At 35.6% G+C, this 10623-nt stretch overlaps 1 long non-coding RNA gene across 1 annotated transcript in view; it reads left to right on the top strand.

Moving 5' to 3' along the window:
- Positions 1 to 260: 260 nt before the first annotated feature.
- Positions 261 to 10623, top strand: part of LOC119245198 (uncharacterized) — a 31679-nt gene continuing 21316 nt past the window's right edge. Inside the window, exon 1 of the long non-coding RNA XR_005125203.2 lies at positions 261 to 346. This is a non-coding gene — a long non-coding RNA (uncharacterized LOC119245198). The remainder of the gene's footprint in view (positions 347 to 10623) is intronic.

Raw genomic sequence — 10623 nt, 5'->3', positions numbered from 1 at the left:
TAAATAAAAAAGAGAAAAGGTGATGAGGCTAACCCTAGAGAAACACAAGGTTCACAGACTACATCTTGATACCCCACCCCTCTTGTGGCTCCCCTGACATTTATATTTAATTTGATTATAATAAACATCAAGGATATTTCTCTCAATGGAGCTGGGAGTGTAAGCATAGGAAGACTTAATGAAGTGGGAAGGTTCTAGCCAGACTCGCTTATGTTGTCATGGTGACAGCAGAAGGAAGATGGAGAGAGTTTATGAATGCTTTGGTATTTTTATAAGCCCAATCTATGGGGCTGGCTTCTCATCCTCCTGCTTTCTACCCCTTCAAGTCCCTGCACAGATAACCACAGTAAGTAAGACCCATATAGCTTATATTAGAAATAGTTTCTACCAAGCGGTGATGATTCCTGTAAAAATCTTTGAGATTAATTATTCCTTTTTAGTGTATACTTGTGTGTACTCTTGTTGGGGATGTAAATTGGTGCAGCCATTATGGAAAGCAGTGTGGAGATTTCTCAAAAGATTAAAACTATAAATTTCATACAATTGACTTGTGATTATTTACCCAAAGAATACAAAAACACTACTTTAAAGAGCTGTATGAATCCCCATGTCCATTGCAAAATTATTTACAATAGCCAAGAGATGGTACAACCAACATGCCCTATAGTAAATGATTGGCTAAAGAAGATATGGTAAACATACACAATAGAATACTACTCAGCTATAAAAAAGATAAAACCCTGCCATTTGCAACAAAATGGATGAACCTATAAGAGATTACATTATGTTTAGTTAGATGGGGAAAGACAAACACTGTATGATTTCACTCTTGTGGTACACAGACAAACCAACAAATGAATGAACTAAATAAAAAACAAAAATAAACACTTAGACTCTAAGTGGTTACCAGAAGAGAAAGAGGAAGGGGGTGAGCAAATCAAGTAAAAGGGGTCAACTGTGTGGTGAATGATAGAATGATATTTTTAGTGGTGAACTTAATGTATTATTTATAGATGTTAATTTATAATGAGGCACACCTAAAATTTATATAATGTTCTAATGCAGTGTTCAATAAAAAAAATTAAGAGAAAAAGCTCTGTAAGTTATAGAGCAATTTGAAAATAAATAATTCTTTAAAGTATTGATTCAGATGAGTTTCAATGAATCCTGAAGCCATTAGAAGAAAAGTGAGTGGGAAATAAGGTATTTGCAAGGTGTCAAACAGCCCTTGTGGAAAATACTTGCTAATTGTAAAAGGACAATGTATCTTCCTGATGGAGAATCTGCTGTCACCTGCCTGGGACAACCAGGTGTTATGTTCTTCCTGATTAGATGAAATGTGAAGTTCCCAGCATCACCTATGAAGCATTTTTTTAAAGATTTGTTTATTTATGCATGTAAGAACTGGGGTACAGGCCAGAGGTGTTGGGGGTGAGAGGATTCACCAGAGAGAGAGTAGGAAATAGAACAGGTAGATTAACTGAAATACACACCTATGAAGCATTTTTATTAAAAGTTTATTCTGAATCTAAAATCATCATCTAGATCTAACTTTTTGTACACAGAAAATGTGAGGAATGGGAGAGAGCATTAAATGTTTCAAAGAGAAAAATAATCTACAAATGTTGGACAATATGCAAGGCAACTAGCCCAGACTTTTCAAATGTAAAGATGGGAAGAAAAGTCCAGACTGTTCTAGGTTAAAAGAAACTAGAAGTTCATAAAAATTGATGTAATGAGTAAACTTTGAATGGATGCTAATTGTATGCTAAAAAGCATTTTGGAGACAATGAACATATTTGCCTATGATTAAGAAATCAGATAATATTCAAGAATTACTATTAATTTCCTCAGGAATGATAATGGTTAGGTGGATGACTATTATTCTTAAGAGATGTGTGTTGAAATATTTAGAGTTGAAGGGCTATCATGTCTTACATTCAAATGACTTACATATAAAACATGTCAAAATTATTAACAATTTTTAAATGGGTTTGGACACGGGGTTCAGCAAACTGTGCCCCATGATGCAAATTTAGTCAACTGCTTATTTTTATCTGTGATCCAGGAATGGATTTTCTCTTTTAATGGTTGAGGAAAATGGAAAGAAGAGTAATATTTTCTGGCCTGTGAAAATTATATGAAATGCAAAATTTCAATTTCCATACATAGTTATGATAGAACACAGGCCATGTTTATTTATTTAGACACTGCTTTTATACTACAATTGCAAATTTGGGTTGTTGAGAAGAGATTGTATGACTCACAAAGCCTGAAAAATTTAATATCTAGCCTTTTACAGAGAAAGTTTGCCAACATCTTACTTGGAAGATATGCTGATGTTTGTAGTGTTTAAAAATTTTATAACAAAAACTGAGCTGCATAAGCAACATGTAAGACTATCAAGGAACCAAAAAAAAAATAAAACTTCTTGAAAAGTTATGTGATTCAGGATGATATTAGTAAAATGATAGATACAAAGAACAAAGAAATAGAACAATAAAATCTAGAAACAGACACATACGTAAATATATGGTGAATATATTCAGTTGTTCTGGAACAACTGAATGTCTAAATTAAAACAAAACACACACACTAATGATTTTCACACAAATTTCACTATTTTGCATTGTATGCTAAAATTATGGACAACTGGCATAAAGGTAATACACCTATGAAGCTTAAAGAAATAACATAAACAATAATTATTGTGACTTTGGATTAGGTGAAATTTCTTAAAATACAAAAAAAAAAAACCAGCAATCCATTCAAAACAAATTGAGAAAGTCACAATTTTAAAATTTCTGCTTGTTCCACAACACACACAGAAAATGACAATAGAAACCATAGTCTGGAAGACACTATTGGCAAAACACATGACATAGGACTTGTACCCAGAACTGCCAGAACGCAATAAGAAAACCAACAACCCAATAACAAAGAGCCAAGGATCTGAACAGCCACTTCACCAAGAAGCCATATGGATGGTATATAAATACATGAAAAGATGCACAACACATTAGTCATTAGGGACATGCAAATTAAATCACAGTGAAGTCCCACCACTGCATAGCTAATAAAATGGCATGAATAAATAAAGTAGCTTGTGGCTAGGAGGAGAATTCATACAACATATTTGGAGAAAAATTTTGTGAAAACTATTAAGAATGCAAGAACAAAATCTTAGATACAATAATTCTACTTCTGAGAATTAGTTCATTTCCATACATCTAAGCACAGATGTATAAGGATGTCCACTTAACTTATATCTATATGAATGTTTTGGAGCTGTGAAAATGTGAAAAGAATGCATAAGAGATTGTTAAGTGTAGTTATAGCTAAAGAATAGAAGGGGAAGTAGGTTGGGAAAAGGAAACATTTACTTTTTAATTTATACTCTTCACTAATGTGTGATTTCTTTCAAATTTTTTGACCATATATTTGTATTTCTTCTATAATTAAAACACTAAACAACTGAAGTGGATACAAATTAATATGCAGTGGAATAGGCAAGATGAGTTGTTGGCATTTGGCAAATTGAAGGATTCCAAGTTAAGACACACTTTTGGAAAACTGTAGTCCAGTAAATTGCATTGCACCATCTGTTTTTGGCTCCCTGTCAAGTGGAATGTGGTGCCTAAAATAGTGTCTCTGTTTAATAAGTGTAATTTCATCACCTAAAGCTATGTTCTTTCTGTCATTGTGTCAGCATAACATAGTCCCTCCCCCGTGTTCTGAAACCGGTTCTCCACAATGGGTATTATAATGTCATACTTTATTATCCACCCCTATTTCAGCTGTTTATAACTTTTTAAAGGGGAAAAAAACCTGCTGTGTATTCTCTGTTCTGCATTTGTTTGGATACAGTGTCTACTGGAGTGAGCTCAAGCTAGATAACAGCATCACCCTTCCACCCCAGGCTCCTGGTCGCTACACATTTCCCCAGTTCAGGGCCTCATCAACTGTGGCCTGGATTATGGCAACAGACTTAAAAACTGTTCTCTGAATTCCAGTTATTAAATATATCCCTCAAACCCATCATTTATATAATACCCAGAGGTCTTTCTAAAGTAAAATAGCCACAGTACAGTACTCCTGCCTAATGTCCTTCAGTTCCATTCTGTTCCTACTAGATGAGACCTTACCTCCCCAGGCCATCTTCTTCAGTCTCACATGCCCCATAATGTAGCACCAGTCTTGTTGAACTTCCCCAAGGCAAGGGGCAGAAATCTCTCTCCCACCTTCACTCCAGTGCCTGCTGTTCATCACCATTTGGCTTTCTTGACCTGACCTATCAAGGATAAGAAACCCTCCTGGAGGTTTATTCTCATCTACCTTGCATTAACCAAGCTATACCTGCAACATTCAATTATAAGCCCTACCTTGCATGTATTATGTAAGTTCACAGGCAGGAACCCTTCCTGTTCACCTTTCTATCTACTGAATATTGCACAGCATCTAGAACAGAGCAAACAGTCTAAAAATATTCTTTTACTAAATATAGAAACCGCATCTGAGGGTAGAGAAAGCCCCTTTATTTTGTTGTTCTGTTGCCTAGAAGTCATTTAGTTATACAAATCACTATATTTCAATCAGTAGAAACATGATAGTCATTGATTAGGTGAATTTGTTTTTCACATACATTTCACTCTTTAGAGCAAGAAGCAAGTGTAAACAAATTGGACATTGGACCAAAGTTTTGACTTCGATGGGTGTTTCCAGTCAATACACAATCCATCTGCTTTTGGAGTTGTCATAAAAAAAAAAAAATATCCTGGACTCCACTCACTCTTCAGTTACGCGTCCCATTTTTTTATTTTTGTGTCTTTTATACTGACTGGGATTTTGAGATGTTTCAGGTGAAATATGAAGTGGTTGGAGCTAGTGGGCTCTCAGCCAGCTACTGCAGAGTGCAGGACAAGGATGGAGAGGACAGCAGGCCAGTTGCTGAATCTGCCAATAGGGGGAGCAGACAGGAGCAAGGACCCAAAGTCTCTATTGCTGATGGGATACCTTTATTATTGTTGTTGTTTAAAGAGATGATAATAAAAAAAATCCAAAAGATCAGAGGTTTGAGAAAGTTGCCAGATTAAGATTGCTCCGCTTTGATGTCTGACTGGACAGATCCAGCATATATTCACCTCAATGAGTGCCAGAGTGGAGAGTGCTGGGGTGGACACTGCCTGGGCACTGTTGTTTTTGCTACAAAGAGGAATGCATTGGAAGTACAGGGAGGATAGGCATTCTCTTAAGGAATTCAGCCTCAAACTCAGCCCTGGGTGGCTTGAGTTAATGCTGTGTCTTCTGCCTGTGGGTTAGGTGGTGCAGGTTAGAGGGGACTGGCACACTACAGCATCATAAGTATGAACTAACTTAATTTTGGTCCTTTTCTTTTAGATGAGGATTTGTCCACTTTCTGGAAGGCATGGTAGCTCCTTGTCCTGCCAAGGAATGGGGTGGGCCCAATGGATGGGATCCATCATCCAAGGCCCCACACACTTTCCTGCTCCTGTTGTGAATGATGTCTGTGTGCAGATGGGGCCCCAGAATCTATCCTATTCGGGTCCAGCCCCAAATCTGATATGCAAACTCTCTCCCTTGTTCATCCAAAAGTTCTATGCTGGCTCCTGCTTGGAGAGGAACAGAAAGTGCCTCTTTCATTCTTAACATAGCAATGTCGATGAGCCAAAATTCTCCTCACAGCCCTCACCTGGGGTGGCATGTGCAACAGGCTCACCACTCACCAAGAGAATAGAGTAGCCAGTGCTTCCACGAGGAAATCTCTATTTCCACTTTGTGAAGACTGCCCCTCTGTTTATCTCTTTTACAGTGGAATGTTCTCCATAGCAGAGAGGTAACGGGGAGGCAGAGGTCAGGAGTGGTTGAATGTTGTGAAATTCATGTATCTCACTTATCTGAAGTATTTCTGGTTTGTTTTTTTTTTTTAAGATTTGTGAATACAAGAAGTGGGGGGAGGGGATGAGAGGATTCACCAGAGACAGAGTGGGGAGCAGAACAGGTGGATGTACTGAAATACAATGTTGAGGGGAGCAGTGGACAAGACAGGAGAGGTCTGCTATACCCTGTGGGTAGCTCCCTGGCTGGACCAGGATTGAACTCATGCTGCAGAGGCTACAGATAGCTTCACAGTGATGTGCTTAACCCCCTGTGCCACCAAAGAGGCCCATTTCTGTTTGTTTTTTTTTTAATATAAAGATGTGCCATTTTAAAGAATCCCTCTATATCAATGGATTTTTAATCCTAAGCAATTTATAAAAGTTTGCCTTTAGAATCATGTCCCATACCAGGTGCTGGTAGTACTACAGGTCTGTTACTTGCATATAAGAGCAACATCTCCAGTGGTGCCAAGTCTTTCATATGCACACATGATAGTACATCTGGATCCTGCTCAGGATGAATGGTATCAAAGGGGCTTGATGTTTTCATATTGCATAAGGAGAGAGAAAACTATTGATTAACATTAGTGATAGTCAAATATTTCTGTCAAATAAATTCTAGACTTATACCAAAAAGAAGGATAAAACAACCTAAGTTTCTGAGAAAATAAACAAATGGAATGATAAAAAATACTCTAAAGGAAGGCAAAAAAAATGAATTTATAATAGGCATAGATAACAAACTGGTAATAAAACGGCAGATTTAAGTTGTGCATGTATTTTTAAAGTGACGAAATGGTTCTAACAAACAAAAGTCTGTTTGTTATTTTCCAGATGAAGGAAAATAAAAATCTGTGTGCTAATTGCAAGAGACCTTACCTAAAATGTCAAAATACAGAAAGATTAAAACTAAACACATAGCATCTGAGGACCAATTTTGTATCAGAAAGATATATCAATTCTACATGTAAGGATACCTTATAATTTTTAAATGAATAAAAAAAATATTAACATAATTGGAAAAAAATCAAATCCTCAATATTGGGGGATTCTGAAATGCTGCTCAGTAAAGTAAGACATCATTATACCAAACAACAGCAACAAGGCTATAAAAGATTTGAATAACAGTATTAGTAAAAATGATTTAATAACCATGGGATTTACATGCAGTCATAGAATACTTAATAAAATTTGACTTTACACTGTACATTAAGCAGAACTCTGCTAATTTCATAAAGTTGAATCACAGAATAAGTTTTCTGACCACAATGTAATTGAGCTAAAAATCAATGACATGAGTAACTATAAAATTCACATATGGGAGTTTAAAATATCCTTCTAAAAATATATATTTCACAGAAGAAAAAAAGCCCAGGGAATCTAGAAAATGATTTGAAATGAATTTTTAAGGATAGAATTATATGTCAAATAATGTAAGATACAGAGGAAATTTTGTAGAAAAGTAGAAAGGCTGAGAATTAATGAGCCCATCTCAAGAATTTTAAAAAGCCAATTTAACCCAAAAGAAAGGATGATGGAAAGAATAAAGATATGTGCAGAAATCAATGAATTAAAGCACAAGTATAGAATTGAGAAGATAAAACAACATAAGATTTCTTGGAAAGATTAAGAAATTAATGAATACCAGGTGAAATGGAGCAAGATAAACATGTAGCAGGAGGGAGAAAAAGATCAGCACAAAAATCACTGATTTTAAAAACTAGAACAACACATGGATATTACAAATATCATAGGAGGAAAAGATAATAACACTAATACCAATATATTTGAAAATTTATATGAAATGGACAAACAATAAAAAAATACAACCAGCAATAGAAAATGTAGAATCCTATAATTATTAGAAAAATTGAAACTGTAATTATAAATCTTCCCACAAAGAAAACTCCAAACCCAGCTGGTTTTACCAGTTAATTCTGTCACAAATTTAAGGAATAAGAACCACCAATCTTGCTTAATTCTTTCATGAACTAGAAAAAAAATAGATTAAATGTTCTGCAACCTGTTTTACATGAAGCGAACATAACTTAGATTCCAAAATCTGACAAGAAACAAAAATGAGTAGAAAGGAAAATTACAGGCCCAACTTTCTCATAAATGTAGCTGTAAAAATTATAAATAAAAGAATAGCAAAAAAATCTGGCACCATATAAAAAGGATAATTGCCCTCAACCAAATTTATTTATTCCAAGACTGAGAGATTGGTTTAAAAAAAGTGAATGATTTGCAAATTGACCATTCTGAATTATCACATTAACAGAAACACAGAAAAATTTTATAGTTATTTCAATAGATACAGAAAATGAAAAAAATCTAACACAAAAAAATATTATCAAGTTTCTATGCCAACCAGGAATAGAAGAGAACTCCCTTAATCTGATGAAGAACATTGCTCAATTTCATTTCATTTGAGATTGGCATGAGACAAGAGATGGCATTCTCCCCACTTCATTCATATGTGGGTATTGCTACCAATTCAAGTAAAGAACAAGAAATAAAAATTAAAAGGATTAGTAAAGAAGATATATAACAGTCATTTCATATGCAGACTGATTATATTTGTAGAAAATCCAAAGAAATGTAAATATAAGTTGTTGATTAATAAGTGCGTGCAATAAATTTGCTAAAATAAGTTCAGAAGAAAAGAAAACAAAATTACATCTATATTCACCAACAAATACGAAAAATAGTATTTTGTAAGATTATAAATTTGCAAAATAAAAATTCTAAGACCTAGAATAAATATAATGAAGGATTATAAGTCCTCTTATAAGTCCTCTACACAGTAACTATGAAATATTGTTCAAATAAGTTAGACAAATAATAGACACTTATGCCAAGCAACTGTATTGGAAGACTGAATAGTGTAAAGTAAATTATTCTCAAATTGAGAATAATTGTGAATTGATATAGAAAGTCAATTCCATTCTAATCAAATACCATGAAGTTTTCTGATGCAAGGGGATCTAACAAATTCATGTGAAAATTAACAGTCAAGATTAGCCAAGACATTGTGAAGAAGTAAAGTTAAAAGACTTTGTTCTATGATTATCAAGATATAATAAACTTACAGTACTTAAAACAGTATTGCCCACAGCCTCTGCAGCACCGGTTGGATTCCCAGCGGCCGGGTGAGGGTCCCACATGGCCCGCAGACCTCTCCTGCCGCCCGCTGCTCCCCTCAACAATGTACTTCATCAGTCTGCCTGTTCTGCTGCCTGCTCTGGCTCTGGTGAATTCTCTCACCCTTCGTGCTTCTGACTGTACCCAGTGCTTGTATAAATAAATAAATAAATCTTAAAAAAAAAAAGAATTAGGAAGAAACTAACAGAAAAGGTAATGGGGAAACATTCACGTGTATATAATACTTAATTTCTGATTATATAATACTATTATGTATATATAATGCTTATTATGAGGTATATAATATGAAATTTCTGACAAATTTGATGCCAAAGTAATAAAGAAAAACATTTCTCAATGAAGATATAAGATCAATGGGACATCCATATGACAAAGATTTCATTCTAAGTTATGGGGTAAATTGAGTCCCCCCACAAAATCCTATATTGGATCCTAACCAACCCTCACCCCAATATCTCAGCATATGACTGCCTTTGGAAATAGAGTCTTTAAAGAGGTAATTGAGTTTAAAATTATCAGTAGGGTGGGGGTGGCTTTAATCCAGTTTGACTGGCACCCTTATAAGACATATACTAAGCAGGACCACGTGAAGATCATAGGAGAAGATAACCATGTGCAAGCCGAGGAGAGAGACCTCAGAAGAAACAAACCCTGTGCATACCTTGACCTTAAACTTCTCCCCATCTGTAGTATTTTGTTATGACCATCTTAAGTAGACTCATTAGACCTTAATTCATATCATTCACAGAAATCAGTGCCAGGTGGACCATATATATGAAACCTAAACAATAACGCTTCTAAAAGATACCATGAATCACATCTTTATGACAATGGGGTATTAAATGTTGTTTTGAATCACAAAAAGCACTAACCACAAAGGCAAACAGTGATAAGTTGGACTTCATTAAAATATGAACTTCAGTTCAACATAGGTGTCTTTAAGAGAGTTAAAAGACAAGTCACAGAATGAGATCATATATCAACAAAACATATAAGCAAACAGACAAAGGCTTGTAACCAATACACATAAAGGATAATTCATAAATCCTTAAGAAAACACAACTGTGACCTCCCTGGTGGTGCAAGGGGTTGGGACACAACCTATGAAGCTATCTGCAGCCACTTCATCATGAGTTCGATCCCCGGCCAGGGAGCTGCCCATATGGTGCAGCAGACCTCTCCTGATTCGCCCACTGCCCCCCTCAGCAGTGTATTTCAGTCAATCTGCCTGCTCTGTTCCCCACTCTGTCTCTGGTGAATCCTCTCACCCCCCCCCAACACCTCTGGCCTGTACCCCAGTTCTTGTATGCATAAATAAATAAATCTTAAAAAAAAAAAAAGAAAACACAGCTGAATAAGAAAATGAACAAAAAATTCTCCAACAAGCACATTGCAAGAGGATATCCAAGTGTGTTAGTTTGTGTACCAAAATACCATAGACTGGGTGGTGTCAAAAATAGACATTTACTTCTCACAGTTCCAGAGGCTGCAAAGTCCAAGATCCAGGTGCTAGTCAATTTCGTTTCTGGTGACAGCTCTCTTCCTGGCTTGCAGACAACCG

This window comes from Talpa occidentalis, unplaced genomic scaffold, assembly GCF_014898055.3.
Source record: "Talpa occidentalis isolate TD23 unplaced genomic scaffold, MPIMG_talOcc4v2.1 talOcc4.14, whole genome shotgun sequence".
NCBI classification, from domain to species: domain Eukaryota; kingdom Metazoa; phylum Chordata; class Mammalia; order Eulipotyphla; family Talpidae; genus Talpa; species Talpa occidentalis.
This window is presented reverse-complemented; position numbering and strand designations above follow the sequence as displayed.